The following is a 15,519-nucleotide window of genomic DNA, read 5'->3' as shown; positions in this document are numbered from 1 at the left end:
TGACTGCTGCATGTTCCTCAACATACAGTGAGGGAAAAAAGTATTTGATCCCCTGCTGATTTTGTACCACTGTTTGCCCACTGACAAAGAAATGATCATATAATTTTAATGGTAGGTTTATTTGAACAGTGAGAGACAGAATAACAACAAAACAATCCAGAAAAAAACGCATGTCAAAAATGTTAGAAATTGATTTGCATTTTAATGAGGAAAATAAGTATTTGACCCCCTCTCAATCAGAAAGATTTCTGGCTCCCAGGTGTCTTTTATACAGGTAACGAGCTGAGATTAGGAGCACACTCTTAAAGGGAGTGCTCCTAATCTCAGTTTGTTACCTGTATAAAAGACACCTGTCCACAGAAGCAATCAATCAATCAGATTCCAAACTCTCCACCATGGCCAAGACCATCATATAATTGGCATATACATTACTCTTACTGAATTTCCACGTGGGCGAGGATATTGGAAATTTAATCAAAGCCTATTGGATGATAATTTATTTATAATTAGAACAAAGGAATTTATAACTGACTTTTTCCGACATAACATAGGTACAGCAAATCCCCTTATTGTATGGGACACCTTTAAATGTGCCTTTAGAGGCCATGCAATTCAGTACTCATCTCGAAAACAAAAGCAATTTAGGTCAAAAGAGTTTATACTAACAAAGGAAATAGAAAGTCTAACAGAACAGATAGATAAATAAAAACTGTAACATAGAGGCTCAGAATAAATTAGAGGAAAAACTAAAAGAAATGGAGAACTTATTCAAGAAAGATCAAGTGTAATATATTATAAAAATAAAGCAAACTGGATGGAATATGGGGAAAAATGTACTTTACAACAAAGTACTTTAAGCATATGTTTTCTTTTCAGTCGCCTCCATCTCCTCTAACTGAAGCTAATTGTAGAGATTTTTTTTCTATTGATAATGTAAAATTAACAGCCATACAGAAAGACTCATGTGAAGGTGAAATTACAGAGGAGGAACTTCTGGATGCAATTAAAGAATTTAAGTCTGGGAAAACTCCAGGGTTGGATGGCATACCAGTCGAGGTATACCAAACCTTTTTTGATATACTAAGAGGACCGTTATTAGCATGTTTTAACCACTCCTATGTAAATGGTAGATTATCTGACACTCAAGAAGAAGATCTCATTATTACTGAAACAGGATACAAGTGGAAAATATAAAGATCCAGTCCATTAAAAAAAATTGGAGGCCCCCTTACACTTCAGTGTTGTGATGTACAGTGGGGAAAAAAGTATTTAGTCAGCCACCAATTGTGCAAGTTCTCCCACTTAAAAAGATGAGAGAGGCCTGTAATTTTCATCATAGGTACACGTCAACTGTGACAGACAAAATGAGGAAAAAAAATCAAGAAAATCACATTGTAGGATTTTTTATGAATTTATTTGCAAATTATGGTGGAAAATAAGTATTTGGTCAATAACAAAAGTTTCTCAATACTTTGTTATATACCCTTTGTTGGCAATGACACAGGTCAAACATTTTCTGTAAGTCTTCACAAGGTTTTCACACACTGTTGCTGGTATTTTGGCCCATTCCTCCATGCAGATCTCCTCTAGAGCAGTGATGTTTTGGGGCTGTCGCTGGGCAACACGGACTTTCAACTCCCTCCAAAGATTTTCTATGGGGTTGAGAGCTGGAGACTGGCTAGGCCACTCCAGGACCTTGAAATGCTTCTTACGAAGCCACTCCTTCGTTGCCCGGGCGGTGTGTTTGGGATCATTGTCATGCTGAAAGACCCAGCCACGTTTCATCTTCAATGCCCTTGCTGATGGAAGGTGGTTTTCACTCAAAATCTCACGATACATGGCCCCATTCATTCTTTCCTTTACGCGGATCAGTCGTCCTGGTCCCTTTGCAGAAAAACAGCCCCAAAGCATGATGTTTCCACCCCCATGCTTCACAGTAGGCATGGTGTTCTTTGGAAATAATCTCCCAAATATCACTATTTCTAAAACAAGCCATAGAAAGTTGGTTGCAATTTCATTTTAATCCTCCAGAAACGACAGAACAAATAATGCAACAAATATTGTGGTTACATTTAAATATACTAATTGACAAAAAACCTTTATTTTTTGACAACATTTTAAAAAAAGGTATAGTCTTCGTAAATGATATCATCGGTAGGACTGGTGGAGTTATGTCGCACATGCAGCTAACAAAAACATATGGAAATGTCTGCTCTATCCAAAATTACAACCAAATAATTGCAGCTTTACCGCAAAAATGGAAGAGGAAAGTGGAAGGGGGAGAAAGTAAGGAACTTGTCTGTCGGCCTTGCATTAAAGAACATAATTGGTTAAGGAAAACTGTGATAAATAAAAAAGTATATCAGTTTCATTTAAGGACCAAAGGATTGACAGCCGTCTCATATAGATTGCAAAATAGTTGGGAAGAGATTTTTGACGTACCGATCTCATGGCATAGTGTTTATGAACTGACATGCAAAACGACACCGGATTCAAAAATTAGAATCTTTCAATTTAAATTATTATATAAAATTCTTGCTACCAATAGAATGTTATTTATATGGGGGATACAATCTCCCAGCTCTGCAGATGTTGCTGTGAAGAGACAGAATCATTAGATCATTTTTTTAGTTCTGTCCATTTGTAGCTTGTTTTTGGACACAGGTCCAGGAATGGCTAAAGGATTGCAATATTTACATGGAGCTAACCTTGCAGATAGCATTACTGGGAGATCTGAAAAGTCATAGTCAATCGATCAATAATATAATAATACTTTTAGCAAAAATGTTTATTTTTAATTCACAATCTGTAGAAGCAATGAGAATAGAAAGGTAAAACATCAGAACTTTTGTAAAACATCACAGTACAGTTGAAATATATATGGCAAATAGAAATCCTATATGGATGGTGTTAAGAGATAGATGGGAGGTGTTGAATGGAGTTGAAGGATGGGACTAATAACAAATAACAACAAATAATAACAAGATAACTAATAATGTAAGCATACTGTGTCCAGAATAAGTATATAGGTTCTATGTTGGGAGCTTTTGGGAAAGAGCACAGTTAGAAAGATATGGCATATAGAAGCAAACCGGATGGACATCAAATGAAAATGATCGGAGAGGTTGAGAGTAGAAGAAGTTCAGGAGCAAAAACAAATAAAATATAATTATTGTAAAATTGACTGTGTCCATAAAATGTAGATAGTAAGTATAAGCTGGAAGTAGTGGCCTAAGCATTGTTGTTCACTAATTTACCCCAAGTAGGGAAAGGATGGCGGGGTTGAAAAGTAATAAAGGGGAGTATACAGTGGGGAAAAAAAGTATTTAGTCAGCCACCAATTGTGCAAGTTCTCCCACTTAAAAAGATGAGAGAGGCCTGTAATTTTCATCATAGGTACACGTCAACTATGACAGACAAAATTAGGGAAAGAAATCCAGAAAATCACATTGTAGGATTTTTAATTAATTTATTTGCAAATTATGGTGGAAAATAAGTATTTGGTCAATAACAAAAGTTTCTCAATACTTTGTTATATACCCTTTGTTGGCAATGACACAGGTCAAACGTTTTCTGTAAGTCTTCACAAGGTTTTCACACACTGTTGCTGGTATTTTGGCCCATTCCTCCATGCAGATCTCCTCTAGAGCAGTGATGTTTTGGGGCTGTCGCTGGGCAACACGGACTTTCGTTGCTCGGGCGGTGTGTTTGGGATCATTGTCATGCTGAAAGACCCAGCAACGTTTCATCTTCAATGCCCTTGCTGATGGAAGGAGGTTTTCACTCAAAATCACACGATACAAGGCCCCATTCATTCTTTCCTTTACACGGATCAGTCGTCCTGGTCACTTTGCAGAAAAACAGCCCCAAAGCATGATGTTTCCACCCCCATGCTTCACAGTAGGTATGGTGTTCTTTGGATGCAACTCAGCATTCTTTGTCCTCCAAACACGACGAGTTGAGTTTTTACCAAAAAAGTTCTATTTTGGTTTCATCTGACCATATGACATTCTCCCAATCCTCTTCTGGATCATCCAAATGCACTCTAGCAAACTTCAGACGGGCCTGGACATGTACTGGCTTAAGCAGGGGGGAAACGTCTGGCACTGCAGGATTTGAGTCCCTGGCGGCGTAGTGTGTTACTGATGGTAGGCTTTGTTACTTTGGTCCCAGCTCTCTGCAGGTCATTCACTAAGTCCCCCCGTGTGGTTCTGGGATTTTTGCTCACCGTTCTTGTGATCATTTTGACCCCACGGGGTGAGATCTTGCGTGGAGCCCCAGATCGAGGGAGATTATCAGTGGTCTTGTATGTCTTCCGTTTCCTAATAATTGCTCCCACAGTTGATTTCTTCAAACCAAGCTGCTTACCTATTGCAGATTCAGTCTTCCCAGCCTGGTGCAGGTCTACAATTTTGTTTCTGGTGTCCTTTGACAGCTCTTTGGTCTTGGCCATAGTGGAGTTTGGAGTGTGACTGTTTGAGGTTGTGGACAGGTGTCTTTTATACTGATAACAAGTTCAAACAGGTGCCATTAATACAGGTAACGTGTGGAGGACAGAGGAGCCTCTTAAAGAAGAAGTTACAGGTCTGTGAGAGCCAGAAATCTTGCTTGTTTGTAGGTGACCAAATATTTATTTTCCACCATAATTTGCAAATAAATTCATAAAAAATCCTACAATGTGATTTTCTGGATTTTTTCTCCTCAATTTGTCTGTCATAGTTGACGTGTACCTATGATGAAAATTACAGGCCTCTCTCATCTTTTTAAGTGGGAGAACTTGCACAATTGGTGGCTGACTAAATACTTTTTTCCCCACTGTATATATAAAAACATATGGGGGATTGGAAGTGATGCAGACAATTACATTGATGGAAGTTACAATCTATCTGCAATATTAAGCTGATCTACCCCCCCCCCCAAAAAATTAAAAATAATAATAATAATAAAAATAAAAAAATAATAAAAAAAAAGAACAAAGAGCTCTCCAAGGATGTCAGGGACAAGATTGTAGACCTACACAAGGCTGGAATGGGCTACAAGAACATCGGCAAGCAGCTTGGTGAGAAGGTGACAACAGTTGGTGTGATTATTCACAAATAGAACTGTCACGAGTTACAAAGCCAGAACCCAGAAGCAGACCAGGACAAGGTAAGTTGAAACGAAGGTGAGTGTTTATTTACAAATTCAAGAGTGATGCTGAATAATCCAGGGAACAGAGCGGGCGGCGTTGATTAGTTGTTGGGGGTGCAGTGGTTGATCCAATCATGGCTCGGCAGCCGCCGACCACCAGGCAGAGGTTGGATGAAGGTTCCGGACGAGTGACTGCAGATGGAACAAAACGGAGGTAAGTAAACAACAAACCAACAAGGTGCAAAACAACAAAACTAACGCTAGAAGCTCTAAGACTGATACTCTGGTAAACCTACTGTTCATGGCTAACGATCCGGCAGGGAATGGATGTTAGGCCAGAGCCTAAGAAGGGTGATGATCAGAACCAGGTGTGCAGATTGCTGATGGGATGCAGGTGCGGAAATCAAGAGAGCTCCCCGGAGCGTTCCAGAACCCTCGGGAAACCGGAGATCCCGAGCAGAAAAACTAGTCCACAGACAGGACCCGACTCAGACTGCCGGGATCGTTACAGTACCCCCTCCGACGAACGCCACCGGGCGGACTCCCGGAGCGCCAGGATGGAGGCGGTAGAAGTCACGGATGAGGTCAGCATCTAGGATCTGTCGCCGCGGAATCCAACTCCTCTCTTCAGGACCATACCCCTCCCAGTCCACGAGATACTGGAAACCCCGGCCCCGCCGTCTGGAATCCATGATGCGTCGCACCGTGTAGGCAGGACCACCTCCGATCATCCGAGGAGGAGGAGGAGGAGGCGGAGGAGGCAACAGAGGACTGAGGAAAACAGGCTTGAGGCAGGAGACATGAAAGGTGGGATGGACTCTGAGCGTCCCTCGGGAGTTTGAGTCGAACTGCCACCGGATTGATCACCTTCTCCACCACAAACGGACCAATGAACTTCGGTAACAACTTCCTAGACTCAGTCCGTAAAGGAAGATCCCGTGTGGCCAACCAGACCCTATCTCCGATGGTGTAGGTGGGAGCGGGGATCCGGCGACGATTCGCCTGGAGCTGATACCGGTCCGAAACTCTAAGGAGTGCCTTTCTGGCCCGATGCCAGGTCCGGTGGCAACGACGAATATGGGCCTGAACAGAAGGCACTGAGAGCTCCTTCTCCTGAGAAGGGAACAAGGGAGGTTGGTAGCCATACAGGCACTGGAAGGGAGACATCCCAGTGGCAGATGTAGGGAGAGTATTGTGGGCATACTCAACCCAAGGCAACTGAGAGACCCAGGAGGTGGGGTTGGAAGAGGCCAGGCAGCGTAGCGTGGATTCCATCTTCTGGTTGGCTCTCTCCGCCTGACCATTAGATTGGGGGTGAAAACCAGATGTGAGACTGACTGTAGCTCCAATGGCCAAACAGAAGGACGAAACGATATCACTGGGCAACCCGTGGACCCTGAAAACCTCCCTAACCAGGATCTCGGACGTCTCCGAGGCAGAGGGAAGCTTGGCAATTGGCACAAAGTGGGCGAACTTGCTGAATCTGTCCACGATAGTCAGAACGACCGTGTTCCCCTCAGAAGCGGGCAACCCAGTGACAAAGTCCAGGGCCAGATGCGACCAGGGTCGCCGGGGAATAGGAAGGGGGTGAAGTAGTCCAGAGCTGGGCCGATTGGTACCCTTATTCTGCGCACACACTGGACAGGCAGCAACATAACCCCGAGTATCCTCGGCCATGGCAGGCCACCAAAAACGTCTGCGAAGAAACGCCATCGTCCGAGCCACGCCAGGGTGACAAGCCATCTTGCTGGCGTGGGACCATTTGAGGACCGCAGGACGAACCGACTCAGGCACAAACAACCGACCGGGTGGACCGTTACCGGGACCGGGCTGCGTCCGAAGAGCCGCCATCACCTCCTCCTCAATCTTCCACCTAACAGCTCCCACGACGCAGTTCCGGGGGAGAATTGTCTCGGTCTTGGACCCACCCTCCTCCGTCTTGGAGAACATCCGAGACAAGGCGTCCGCCTTGCCGTTCTTAGATCCAGGTCGGAACGTCAGGGAAAAAATTGAATCGTCCGAAAAACAACGACCACCTGGCCTGACGGGAGTTGAGACGTCTAGCCGATTGCACGTAAGCAAGATTCTTGTGGTCAGTCCAGACAATAAACGGTTGCTCGCCCCCTCCAACCAGTGGCGCCACTCCTCCAAGGCAAGTTTCACCGCGAGAAGCTCCCGGTTACCCACATCGTAATTCCTCTCCGCAGGCGAAAGGCGACGAGAGTAGTAGGCGCAGGGATGGAGTTTACTGTCCGTGGAGCATCGCTGCGACAGGATGGCGCCAACTCCCACATCAGACGCGTCCACTTCAACGACGAACTGACGGGCCGTGTCCGGTTGAGAGAGAATCGGTGCGTTGGTGAATCGCCTCTTCAAATCCAGAAACGCTCGATCCGCCTCCGGATTCCACTTGAAGCTCCTGATACTGGAAGTCAAGGCAGTTAACGGAGCGGCCACACGGCTGTAATCCCGGATGAATCTGCGGTAGAAATTCGCAAACCCCAAAAATCTCTGGAGCTGCAATCTCGTACCGGGCTGGGCCCATTCCAGAACCGCTCTAACCTTCTCCTGGTCCATCCTAATCTCTCCCCTGGAGATGATGTACCCGAGAAAGGATGTCGTGTGGGCGTGAAACTCGCACTTCTCGGCCTTCACGAACAGGCGATTCTCCAACAATCGCTGCAGAACCTGCCGGACATGCTGGACGTGGTCGGAAGGTTCCTTCGAGAAGATCAGAATGTCATCCAGGTAAACAAACACAAAGAGACCGATCATATCTCTCAGGACGTCGTTCACCATACTCTGGAATACCGCTGGAGCATTGGTCAGTCCAAACGGCATCACCTGATACTCGAGTGACCCATCGGTGTATTGAAACCCGTCAACCACTCGTCTCCCTCTCTGATCCGGACCATGTGATACGACATTGCGTAGGTCTAGCTTGGTGAACACCGTAGCACCCTGTAAGAGTCGAAGGCAGAACTCATCAAGGGCAGGGGATACTTGTTCTTGACCGTGATGTCATTCAACCCCCGATAATCAATACACGGTCGAAGAGAGCCATCCTTCTTACCCACAAAGAAGAATCCTGCCCCCAGGGGTGATGACGAGGGACGAACGAGACCAGCAGCTAGGGACTCCTTGATGTAGGTCTCCAAAGCCCTCACGTTCAGGGCGGGAGATACTGTATAACCTTCCCTTGGGGTAGACAGCTCCAGGGAACAGGTTGATGGCACAATCATATGGTCGGTGGGGAGGGGAGTGACAGAGCCTTCTGCTTACTGAACACTTCCCCCAAATCGTGATATGTCTCGGGAACCAGGGACAAATCTGGGGGTTTAGCCTCAATCACCTGACTGGGAACCGAATGGGGACAGGCAGTCTTGAGACAGTTAGCATGACAATCAAGGCTCCAACTCGTTACCTTGCCCGTCACCCAATCGAACGTGGGATTGTGTTCCTTCAGCCAGGGGTATCCAAGGACCAGAGGAACATGGGAAGACGGCAGAATGAAGAATGAAATCATCTCCGAATGATTCCCCGACAACAGCATCTTAACCGGTTCAGTCCTCATCGTGATACGTGCCAGACTACTGCCGTTCAGAGTGGTCGCTTCAATGGCTTCCGGCAATTGCTCCTTGGAAAGCCCCAGCTGTTCCACCAACTCGGCATCAAGAAAGCTTCCATCGGCACCTGAATCGATAAAAGCGTTAATCGCTAAGCTCTGATTCCTGTTCACAAGGGTAGCCGGGAAACGGGGTCTGACAGAGGTACTGAGAGGTTGAAACTGGCTCGCTAAAAGTCCTCCCAACTTTAGCGAGCCGGGCAGTTGACGACCGCCGGGAACAAGTGGAGATGTAATGTCCCGAGCTACCACAGTAGAGGCAGCAGTTGGTCTTACGTCTATGTTGACGCTCCTCCTTGGTTAACCCGTGCCGCCCCACTTGCATGGGTTCAGAATCGGGAGAGAGGACCTCTCCACTAATCCTTTGTGGTGGAGAATGATCGACGTGTTCTGGTCCACCACCCGACCCGACTGGGAACTGAGAAGCTGATCGACTGGACGGACCCCATTGCTTCTCCCTCCTTCGCTCTCGGACTCGATTATCCACCCGAATAGACAAGGCTACCAAGCTGTCCAGGTCACTAGGCTCGGATAGGAGATCAGCTCATCCTTGAGCTGCTCCGACAGACCCTGGTAAAAGGCCGCTTGCAGAGACTCCTCATTCCACCCACTCTCCACAGCCAACGTCTTGAACTCGATCACGAAGTCGGCCACGCTGCGAGTTCCTTGGTGGAGCGAAAACAGGCGCCTAGCTGCGTCCCTCCCTCGGACGGAATGGTCGAAGAGCTTCCTCATCTCGGCCGTGAACCCCTGGTATGAAGCCATGCAGGGGTCTTGTCGTTCCCAAACGGCTGAAGCCCACTCCAGCGCTCGACCACGCAGCAACTCAATCACAAAGGCTATCCTAGCCTTGTCTGTGGCATAAGAGTAGGGCTGTAGCTCGAACACTAACCCACACTGCATAAGGAAAGAACGGCATCTTCCCAGCTCCCCCCTCATATTTATCCGGCGTCGGAACCTTGGGCTCACGGAAGGACACCGCTTCAGACGCGGCAGGCGAGATGGGTGAAACCGGTAGTGGATCCTCCACCGGAAACTTGCGCTGGTTCTGGACCTCCGTCAGACCGGTAGAAAGGTTCCGAACTGCCAACGCGATCTCCTGTAGCTCCCGTGCTATGATGGCCCAACATCTTCTCCTGATGGGTAATGGCATGGCGAACAGAGTCCAGGTCCGCTGGGTTCATTACTGGCCGGATCGTTCTGTCACGAGTTACAAAGCCAGAACCCAGAAGCAGACCAGGACAAGGTAAGTTGAAACGAAGGTGAGTGTTTATTTACAAATTCAAGAGTGATGCTGAATAATCCAGGGAACAGAGCGGGCGGCGTTGATTAGTTGTTGGGGGTGCAGTGGTTGATCCAATCATGGCTCGGCAGCCGCCGACCACCAGGCAGAGGTTGGATGAAGGTTCCGGACGAGTGACTGCAGATGGAACAAAACGGAGGTAAGTAAACAACAAACCAACAAGGTGCAAAACAACAAAACTAACGCTAGAAGCTCTAAGACTGATACTCTGGTAAACCTACTGTTCATGGCTAACGATCCGGCAGGGAATGGATGTTAGGCCAGAGCCTAAGAAGGGTGATGATCAGAACCAGGTGTGCAGATTGCTGATGGGATGCAGGTGCGGAAATCAAGAGAGCTCCCCGGAGCGTTCCAGAACCCTCGGGAAACCGGAGATCCCGAGCAGAAAAACTAGTCCACAGACAGGACCCGACTCAGACTGCCGGGATCGTTACAAGAACAAACACAAACGAACTGTCAATCTCCCTCGGCCTGGGGCTCCATGCAAGATCTCACCTCGTGGAGTTGCAATGATCATGAGAACGGTGAGGAATCAGCCCAGAACTACACGGGAGGATCTTGTCAATGATCTCAAGGCAGCTGGGACCATAGTCACCAACCAAGAAAACAATTGGTAACACACTACGCCGTGAAGGACTGAAATCCTGCAGCACCCGCAAGGTCCCCCTGCTCAAGAAAGCACATATACAGGGCCATCTGAAGTTTGCCAATGAACATCTGAATGATTCAGAGGAGAACTGGGTGAAAGTGTTGTGGTCAGATGAGACCAAAATGGAGCTCTTTGGCATCAACTCAACTCGCCGTGTTTGGAGGAGGAGGAATGCTGCCAATGACCCCAAGAACACCATCCCCACCGTCAAACATGGAGGTGGAAACATTATGCTTTGGGGGTGTTTTTCTGCTAAGGGGACAGGACAACTTCACCGCATCAAAGGGACGATGGACGGGGCCATGTACCGTCAAATCTTGGGTGAGAACCTCCTTCCCTCAGCCAGGGCATTGAAAATGGGTCGTGGATGGGTATTCCAGCATGACAATGACCCAAAACACACGGCCAAGGCAACAAAGGAGTGGCTCAAGAAGAAGCACATTAAGGTCCTGGAGTGGCCTAGCCAGTCTCCAGACCTTAATTCCATAGAAAATCTGTGGAGGGAGCTGGAGGTTCGAGTTGACAAATGTCAGCCTTGGAACCTTAATGACTTGGAGAAGATCTGCAAAGAGGAGTGGAACAAAATCCCTCCTGAGATGTGTGCAAACCTGGTGGCCAACTACAAGAAACGTCTGACCTCTGTGATTTCCAACAAGGGTTTTGTACTAAGTCATGTTTTGCAGAGGGGTCAAATACTTATTTCCCTCATTAAAATGCAAATCAATTTATAACATTTTTGACATGCGTTTTTCTGGATTTTGTTGTTGTTATTCTGTCTCTCACTGTTCAAATAAACCTACCATTAAAAGTATAGACTGATCATGTCTGTCAGTGGGCAAACGTACAAAATCAGCAGGGGATCAAATACTTTTTTCCCTCACTGTAAACTCATATTTATTTATACGCTACTGTATATCTGTTTATCCTTTTATTAAGATCTCCAATGGTATGTGTTACCCATTTGATGTAGTAGGTAAAGATCAGAATTCTGGCATCCTTCCTTCTTATACTGGAAAATACAGACACAGATACTATATTTAGTGCTATCGTTGCAAGGCAGTTGATCCTCTTGTTGGTCCGACACCAATTTCCTTCTCCTCTAAGGGAAGTGGATCCCCATGGTGGAGACTGTTGAAACGATCCCCCTCTGGAAGGGAGTCAAATCAAACACACTGACTCCAGTGGAGGCTGCTGAGGGGAGGACGGCTCATAATAATGGATGGAACGAAGCAAATGGAATGGCATCAAACCATGTTTGATGTATTTGATACCATTCCACTGATTCCTCACCAGCCATTACCACAAGCCCGTCCTCCCCAATTAAGTTGCCACCAACCTCCTGTGACTGACTCCCCATTTGGAGACACACACGTGGTAACTTTTGAGGATATTTGGATTTTTGGTGAAAAATATCCAACTGAACAACTTGGGTACATACTTATATAGAGTGGTGTCTGTGGTAGGAAGCAGAGCCTTCAGTCAGAGATAGGGTTGCTTGGTGGGTGTGGGAGTGGTATGTTGAGGGAGCGGGAGGAGGTGAGAGCTGTTGGGTCGACAAGGCCTCCTTGGAACACCTGCTGTGTGGTTGGGACAGTTCCACTGTGTGTAACCACAGTAACCGATAAGCCTTGCGACCAGGTGATAGTGGACAACACCGTCAGGTCAGGGAGTTTCTGCCTGCTTGGTCATTCTGTTCTTTATTTAAATATACCACCCCCTGGATGTAGGGATTTGGACCAGTCCACCCGTAAACTAAAATTACCCTTCTCTTCTTGTTTCTGGAAGTAGCAGTCTCTAAGCTGTGAAACTTCTCAAACATAAATTAAATTAGTGTGCCCAATGGACTTATTTGTTATTGTCTAGTTGTGGCCGGGCGTGGGGTTCATTTTGAGGAGAAGAACTTCATCCTGCCTGGTTGAGGTTGACTAACCCTGGAGGGTGGAGGTGAGAGGAGGCCAGGGTGTTCTGGGGAGTTTTGGACCCCCTGAGGTTTGTGTAATCCTGGGTACAGAGGGTGAGAGGCCTGGGGGCCGTGGTTCTGATATGGTTCTCTCCTGTCCTGCTGGGCTATAAGGGGCCTCTTCCTCTGCTGTATAAATAGTCTCCAAGCCAACAGGAGCCAGGCCCTGAAATGTAAGCAATGTCATGACACAGCATATGTCATGACACAGCGTTTTCCATCACTCTCCACCTCTTCACCTCTCCACACCTTCTTGAGAAATATGAAGGTAGTAGTGTAGTGTTGTATTTGACCACTAGGAGACAGCGTCCGTTTCCGAATATCCATACTAGCATACTGTACCACATACTTAAACTGCATACTAATTTCGGCGTTTGATGTAGTAGAATTCACTCATCTTTTCAGAGTCGATCAATTTACGCGCTGTACCAAAATGAAGGAATGGTGGGAGTCAACGCAATCGTGCATTAGATGACGCATTCAGAGTACTATTTTCGAAATTTCACATACTATTAAAAGTTATTTTTTCACATACTATTTAGTACGCTAGTATGGGTATTCGGACACGGCCAGTGCAGCAATGCAGACATAGAGAGAGAGAGAGTGAAAGAGAGAGGAAGAGGGGGAGCAGTTAATATGGTCTGAGACAGGAATATTTTTGTTTGTTTTGTGTAACCTATATATACACTGAACAAAAATATAAATGCAACATGCAACAATTTAAAAGATTTTACTGAGTTACAGTTCATATAAGGAAATCAGTCAATTGAATAAATTAATTAGGCCCTAATCTATGGATTTCACATGACTGGGAATACAGATATGTATCTGTTGGTCACAGATCCCTTAACAAAAAAGGTAGGGGCGTGGATCAGAAAACCAGTCAGTATCTGGTGTGACCACCATTTGCCTCATGCAGCGCGACACATCTCCTTCGCACAGAGTTGATCAGGCTGTTGATTGTGACCTGTGGAATGTTGTTCCATTCCTCTTCAATGGCTGTGTGAAGTTGCTGGGTATTGGCGGTAACTGGAACACGCTGTCGTACACCTCAATCCAGAGCATCCCAAACATGCTCAATGGGTGACATGTCTGGTGAGTATGCATGCCATGGAAGAACTGGGAAATGTTCAGCTTCCAGGAATTGTGTACAGATCCTTGCAAAATTGGGCTGTGCATTATCATGCTGAAACATGAGGTGATGGCGGTGGATGAATGGCACGACAATGGGCCTCAGGATCTCATCATGGTATCTCTGTGCATTCAAATTGTCATTGATAGAATGCAATTGTGTTCATTGTGCGTAGCTTATGCCTGCCCATACCATAACCCCACCGCCACCATGGGGCACTCTGTTCACAACGTTGACATCAGCAAACTGCTCGCCCACACAACGCCATCTGCCGGTACAGTTGAAACCGGGATTCATCTGTGAAGAGCACACTGCTCCAGCATGCCAGTGGCCATCGAAGGTGAGCATTTGCACACTGAAGTCGGTTACAACGCCAAACTGCAGTCAGGTCAAGACCTTGGTAAGGACAACGAGCACGCAGATGGGCTTCCCTGAGACTGTTTCTGACAGTTTGTGCAGAAATTCTTCAGTTGTGTAACCCCACAGTTTCATCAGCTGTCCGGGTGGCTGGTCTCAGACGATCCCGCAGGTGAAGAAGCCAGATGTGGAGGTCCTGGGCTGGCGTGGTTACACGTGGTCTGCAGTTGTGAGGCCGGTTGGACATACTGCAAATTCTCTAAAATGACGTTGGAGGTGGCTTATAGTAGAGAAATGAACATTCAATTCTCTGGCAACAGCTCTGGTGGACATTCATGCAGTCAGCATGCCAATTGCACACTCCCTCAAAACTTGAGACATCTGTGGCATTGTGTTATGTGACAAAACTGCACATTTTAGTGTGGCCTTTTATTGTAACCCGCACAAGGTGCACCTGTGTAATGATCATGCTGTTTAATCCGCTACTTGATATGCCACACCTGTCAGGTGGATGGATTATCTTGGCAAAGGAGAAATGCTCACTAACAGGGCTGTAAACATTTTTGAGAAAAATAAGCTTTTTGTGCGTATGGAACATTTCTGAGATATTTTATTTCAGCTCATGAAACATGGGACCAACACTTTACATGTTGCATTTATATTTTTGTTCAGTATAGTTGATTTATGTGTGAATGTTGCTTGTATAATCAGTCTGGAATTGTGATTTGGATTTTTATAAGTCTTGAATTGTCTATGCATTGTTCATGTGAAACTGAGGTCTTGTTTACTTCCAGTCATGGAGATCTGGATAGAACTTCACACAGATGTTTTGTCACTTATTTTATCCTGCAGATACCCACTTTTAAGGCTTGACTTGTTTTCTGTCTATTGACACTAGGTGGCACTATGGTATTTATAATTCAGAAAGATGTTGCACAATGTCTTCACAGTCCCCAATGGAATTTGCAACATCTAGGAAGTCCAAATGACATCCCAGTATTAAATGAATATGTTGACAACATGTTGACATAGATGTGTAAGAACATCTACTGGTGTTGGTTTCACAGGTATGAACAAATGTCAGAGGTTTTCCACCTCAACCAGTCAACTGCTTCAGTTGTGTATATTTTGTTTGTTCTCTAGGTAAATGGATGGTGTATCAGGGTAAATACATTGGGGTTAAAAGGCTGATCTATGGCGTTTCATAAACACACTGTTCCTCTGCCCTTCATCCATCTCACTCACCAGGACAGACACACAATAACATTCAGACTGCCCTGGGACTGAGTGGTATAAAGAGAACATGCCTCTTCTCCTGGTGAAGACTATTCGACAGTGTTGTAAGGGAAATGTTGAGTACCAG

General features: G+C 46.0%; 1 protein-coding gene across 2 annotated transcripts in view; it reads left to right on the top strand.

Annotated features, from left to right (window-relative positions):
* The window catches only part of LOC121533313 (palladin), an 89,152-nt gene that overhangs the window by 366 nt on the left and 73,267 nt on the right, over nt 1-15,519 (top strand). The window lies entirely within an intron of this gene.

The sequence above is a fragment of the Coregonus clupeaformis genome, chromosome 20 (genome assembly GCF_020615455.1).
Source record: "Coregonus clupeaformis isolate EN_2021a chromosome 20, ASM2061545v1, whole genome shotgun sequence".
Taxonomy (NCBI): domain Eukaryota; kingdom Metazoa; phylum Chordata; class Actinopteri; order Salmoniformes; family Salmonidae; genus Coregonus; species Coregonus clupeaformis.
Note: the sequence above shows the minus strand (reverse complement) of the source record. Positions and strands in the feature narration are given on the sequence as shown.